This window comes from Triticum aestivum, chromosome 5B, assembly GCF_018294505.1.
Source record: "Triticum aestivum cultivar Chinese Spring chromosome 5B, IWGSC CS RefSeq v2.1, whole genome shotgun sequence".
NCBI lineage: Eukaryota > Viridiplantae > Streptophyta > Magnoliopsida > Poales > Poaceae > Triticum > Triticum aestivum.
In genome coordinates, this window is record NC_057807.1 from 362,582,109 (window position 1) to 362,588,667 (window position 6,559).

The window sequence follows — 6,559 nt, forward strand, 5'->3', positions numbered from 1 at the left end:
TCGGTGCCGCAGATTTCAAGCATGAAAGACAACTTGCCACTTGTTCCTGCATTCTTTTTGATCCAACTCCACTCAATGATTCTTGTCCTCTACCAGCATCACATTCGACTTGCTGCTTTGTTCCGTGACTCAAGGACCAAACCCATTTGTAACAAAAATCCAGAAGAACCCTTCTTGGAAATTGATGTCAAAGGGGGAGAGAGAGATCACATCAAAGCTTAATCATTTCTATAGGGGGAGAGAATACTCAGGAAGAGAGAGAGACCCCAGATGCTTGGTGTTCAAGAGGAGAGAAGTCACATGTCTTTAAGAGGGGAAAGGCATATTTATATTTGATTGTTTGCATTAGCTTTGTTTCTTTTCTTTGATCTGGTTTTCTGTTCCCTATCTTCTCCCAGTATCCCATGCTAGATTCAGGGGGAGCAAGACATCTAAGGGAAGGAAATCCTTGAATTCATTGCACATCTTTACCTTTGGGTACATGTCTATATCTAATGGGGTACTCAGTACTCACTCTCTACATGTCATCCCAGTCTTGGTACTCTTGTGGTTTCTTTTGTTTGCTCTGGCTAGTAGGTGTATCTGTCTTATCTAACCTTGTTTACACAGGTTCATTCCTTCCTAAGACAACTCAAGACCACAAGGTAAGTATATGCATCACATCCATGTGTGTGAGGATTTCTTGCTGATGTACATACTATTTGCAAGAAGGACTCATGAGCATGAAGGTACATTTCCTATTCATATCATTTGCTCTGATGCATATATCCAAGATACATGTAACACATTGCTTACTCTGTCATGCTTATGCATCCACATACTCCTATATTCCATATTTACATGATTGCATACATGTAGGGGGAGCCTATGCATGTTACATGTCTTTCCAAAGCTTTACTTGTTATTCTCTATATCTTTATCTAAAGCTTTGATGTATGTTGTTATCAATTACCAAAAAGGGGGAGATTGAAAGCACAAGTGCTCCCTGGGTGATTTTGGTAATTAATGTCAACATATCTCTTGTTGGACTAATACTTTTACCTAGTATGTCTCAGATAAGTTCAACAATGGAGTGACATGGACTAGAGGATGTGGAACCCCTTCAAGATGCTAAGGACAAAGGATTGGCTCAAGCTCAAAGCACAAGACTCTACATTTTACTTTTAGTGATCCAAGATCACATTGAGTCCATAGGAAAGCCAATACTATTAAGAGGGGATGAGGTATGGCTTAATGGCTTGCTTGCTCAAAGTGCTTAGTGATATGCTCCAAAGCCGTCAACCATTTTCTCACATCCATATATGTCCCAAACCAAAAGTCAAACTCGGCCCCACCGAAACTTTCTATCCGGCGCCACCGAGTTCTCTTGACATAGCCACTGCCAGAAATCCTAGTCTTTTCGGTCTCACCGATAGGGATCTCGGTCTCACCGAGATGGGATTGTAATATCTCTGTGTCTCTTCGCAAAGCTTCGGTCTAACCGAGATAAGCGATCGCTCCCACCGAAATTGCAATGCAAACTCTCTGTTCCCCTTTCGTAATGTTTTGGTCCAACCGAGATGAGCGAATCGGTCTCACGAGTTTTCTTGACCAACTTTCTGTGTGTCTATTACCAAAATCGGTCTCACCGAGTTTGTGTAATCGGTCTCACCGAGATTACGTTATGCCCTAACCCTAACCATATCGGTCCCACCGAGTTGACATGTCGGTCCCACCGAAATTTCTAACGGTCACATTATGAACTAAATCAGTCTGACCGAGTTTCACGATTCAATCCCACCAAGTTTGGTAAGTTGTGTGTAACGGTTAGATTTTGTGTGGAGGCTATATATACCCCTCCACCCACTCTTCATTCATGGAGAGAGCCATCAGAACATGCCTACACTTCCAACATACATTTTCTGAGAGAGAACCACCTACACTTGTGTTGAAGTCAAGATATTCTATTCCTACCACATAAATCTTGATCTCTAGCCTTCCCCAAGTTGCTTTCCACTCAAATCTTCTTTCCACCAAATCCAAATCCCGTGTGAGAGAGTTGAGTGTTGGGGAGACTATCATTTGAAGCACAAGAGTAAGGAGTTCATCATCAACACACCATTTGTTACCTCTTGGAGAGTGGTATCTCCTAGATTGGCTAGGTGTCACTTGGGAGCCTCCGTCAAGATTGTGGAGTTGAACCAAGGAGTTTGTACGGGCAAGGAGATCGCCTACTTTGTGAAGATCTACCCTAGTGAGGCAAGTCCTTCATGGGCGATGGCCATGGTGGGATAGACAAGGTTGCTTCTTCGTGGACCCTTCGTGGGTGGAGCCCTCCGTGGACTCGCGCAACCGTTACCCTTCGTGGGTTGAAGTCTCCATCAACGTGGATGTACGATAGCACCACCTATCAGAACCACGGATAAAAAATCTTCGTGTCTCCAAATTGCGTTTGCACACTCCAATCCCGTCCCTTTACATTCTTGCAATTTGCATGCTTTACTTTCCGCTGCTCATATACTCTTGTCATGCTTGCTTGATATGTATTGTGAATGTTAAAACTTGTGCCAAACTCACATTCAACTTAAAGAGATTAAAAAAACTGCACCTTTTCTTACTTAGAGTCTATTCACCCCCCTCTAGACACCTCTTTTCGATACTTTTAGCTGACCTCTCTATGGAGCCTAGGTAGGCTGCGACATGTTGATCTTCCGAGACCGGTATGACCCAGGAAAGTTTGCCCGGCCAGAGGGATCGAGCGTGTTGGGCAATGTGGTGCACCCCTGCAGGGAAGTTTATCTATTCGAATAGCCGTGTTCCTCGGTAAAAGGATGACCCAGAGTTGTACTTCGACCTTATGACAACTAGAACCGGATACTTAATAAAACACACCTCTTACAAGTTCCAGATGCAACCCGGTGATCGCTTTCCCACAAGGCGACGAGGGGAGGATCGCCGGGTAGGATTATTCTATGCGTTGTTACTTGATGCTGCACTTGCTACTCTCTTCTACATGCTTCAAGATGGAGGTTGCCAGAAGCATAATCTTCGATAGGACTAGCTATCCCCCTCCTATTCTGGCATTCTGCATTTCAGTCCACAGATACTACCCATTTCATTGATACCAATGCATATGTAGTGTAGATCCTTGCTTGCGAGTACTTTGGATGAGTACTCACGGTTGCTTTGCTCCCTTTTCCCCCTTTTCCATTCTTCTCGGATGTTGCAACCAGATGTTGGAACCCAGGAGCCACACGCCACCGTCGACGATGACCCCTACTACACCGAGGGTGCCTACTACTACGTGCGGGCCGCTGATGACTAGGAGTAGTTAGGAGGATCCCAGGCAGGAGGCCTGCATCTCTTTTGATCTGTATCCTAGTTTGTGCTAGCCATCTTATGCCACCTTGTTAACTTATGTCTGTACTCAGATATTGTTGCTTGCGCTAACTCTTTTATGATCGAGCACTTGTATTCGAGCCCTCGAGGCCCCTGGCTTATAATATGATGCTTGTATGACTTATTTGTTTTTAGAGTTGTGTTGTGATATCTTCCCGTGAGTCCCCGATCTTGATCGTACACGTTTGCGTGTATGATTAGTGTACAATTGAATCACGGGCGTCACAAGTGTTGGAAATATGCCCTAGAGGCAATAATAAAAGTATTATTATATTTCATTGTTCATGATAATTGTCTTTTATTCATGCTATAACTGTATTATCCGGAAATCGTAATACACGTGTGAATACATAGACCTCAATATGTCCCTAGTGAGCCTCTAGTTGACTAGCTCGTTGTGATCAACCGATAGTCATGATTTCCTGGCTATGGACATTGGATGTCTTTGATAACGGGATCACATCATTAGGAGAATGATGTGATGGACAAGACCCAATCCTAAGCATAGCACAAAGGTCGTTTAGTTCGTTTGCTAGAGCTTTGCCAATGTCAAGTATCTCTTCCTTAGACCATGAGATCGTGTAACTCCCGGATACCGTAGGAGTGCCTTGGGTGTATCAAACGTCACAACGTAACTGGGTGACTATAAAGGTGCATTACAGGTATCTCCGAAAGTAGCTGTTGGGTTGACACGGATCGAGACTGGGATTTGTCACTCCGTATGACGGAGAGGTATCTCTGGGCCCACTCGGTAATGCATCATCATAATGAGCTCAAGGTGACCAAAGTGTTGGCCACGAGATCATTCATTACGGTACGAGTAAAGTGACTTGCCGGTAACGAGACTGAACAAGGTATTGGGATACTGACGATCGAGTCTCGGGCAAGTAACGTACCGATTGACAAAGGGAATTGTATACAGGGTTTGATCGAATCCTCGACATCGTGGTTCATCCGATGACAACATCGAGAAGCATGTGGGAGCCAACATGGGTATCCAGATCCCGCTGTTGGTTATTGACCGGAGAACGTCTCGGTCATGTCTACATGTCTCCCGAACCCGTAGGGTCTACACACTTAAGGTTCGATGACGCTAGGGTTATAAAGGAAGTTTTTATGTGGTTACCGAATGTTGTTCGGAGTCCCGGATGAGATCCCGGACGTCACGAGGAGTTCCGGAATGGTCCGGAGGTAAAGATTTATATATGGGAAGTCCTATTTTGGCCACCGGAAAATGTTCGGGATTTTTCGGTATTGTACCGGGAAGGTTCTAGAAGGTTCCGGAGTGGGGCCACCTGCATGGGGGGACCCACATGAACGTGAGTAGTGGGGAAAGGCCCCACACCCCTGGTCAAGGCGCACCAAGATCCCCCCTTAGAAGGAATAAGATCATATCCCGAAGGGATAAGATCAAGATCCCTAAAAAGGGGGGATAACAATCGGTGGGGAAGGAAATGATGGGATTTCTTTCCTCCCACCTTGGCCAACGCCCCAATGGACTTGGAGGGCAAGAAACCAGCCCCTCCACCCCTATATATAGTGGGGAGGCGCATGGGAGCTTAACACAAGCCAAGGCGCAGCCCCTCCCCTCCCCAACACCTCTCCTCCTCCGTATATGCTTGGCGAAGCCCTGTCGGAGTACTGCTGCACCAACTACACCACACCGTCGTGCTGCCGTTGGAGCAATCTTCCTCAATCTCTCCTTCCCCCTTGCTGGATCAAGAAGGAGGAGACGTCTCCCGTCCCGTACGTGTGTTGAACACGGAGGTGCTGTCCGTTCAACACTTGGACATCGGTGATCTGAATCACGTTCGAGTACGACTCCATCATCACCATCCCCTTGGCTAGCTTCCGCTCGTGATCTACAAGTGGTATGTAGATGCAAACTCTCTCCCTTGACTCGTTGCTTAGATGAACTCATAGATGGATCTTGGTGAAACCGTAGAAAAAATTTTAATTTTCTGCAACGTTCCCCAACAGTGGCATCATGAGCTAGGTCTATGCGTAGTTCTCTTTGCACGAGTAGAACACAATTTGTTGTGGGCGTGGATTTTGTCATCTTACTTGCCTCTACTAGTCTTTTCTTGCTTCGGCGGTATTGTGGGATGAAGCGGCCCGGACCAACCTTACACGTACGCTTACGTGAGACCGGTTCCACCGACTGACATGCACTAGTTGCATAAGGTGGCTGGCGGGTGTCTGTCTCTCCCACTTTAGTTGGAGCGGATTCGATGAAAAGGGCCCTTATGAAGGGTAAATAGAAGTTGACAAAATCACGTTGTGGTTATTCGTAGGTAAGAAAACGTTCTTGCTAGAACCCAATTGCAGCCACGTAAAAGATGCAACAACAATTAGAGGACGTCTAACTTGTTTTTGCAGCGATTGATCATGTGATGTGATATGGCCAGAAGTTGTGATGAATGATGAATTGTGATGTATGAGATCATGTTTTTTGTAATAGGATTCACGACTTGCATGTCGATGAGTATGACAACCGGCAGGAGCCATAGGAGTTGTCTTTATTTTTTGTATGACCTGCGTGTCATTGAAGAACGCCATGTAACTCACTTTACTTTATTGCTAAACGCGTTAGCCATAGAAGTAGAAGTAGTCGTTGGCGTGACAACTTCATGAATACACGATGATGGAGATCATGATGATGGAGATCATGGTGTCAAGCCGGTGACAAGATGATCATGGAGCCCCGAAGATGAAGATCAATGGAGCTATATGATATTGGTCATATCATGTCACAACTATATAATTGCATGTGATGTTTATTATGTTTATGCATCTTGTTTACTTAGGACGATGGTAGTAAATAAGATGATCCCTTACAAAAATTTCAAGAAGTGTTCTCCCCTAACTGTGCACCATTGCTACAGTTCGTCGCTTCTAAGCACCACGTGATGATCGGGTGCGATGGATTCTTACGTTCACATACAACGGGTGTAAGACAGTTTTACACAGCGAAAACACTTAGGGTTAACTTGACGAGCCTAGCATGTGCAGACATGGCCTCGGAACACGGAGACCGAAAGGTCGAACACGAGTCGTATGGAAGATACGATCAACATGAGAATGTTCACCGACGATGACTAGTCCGTCTCACGTGATGATCGGACACGGCCTAGTCGACTCGGATCGTGTAACACTTAGATGACTAAAGGGATGTCTAATC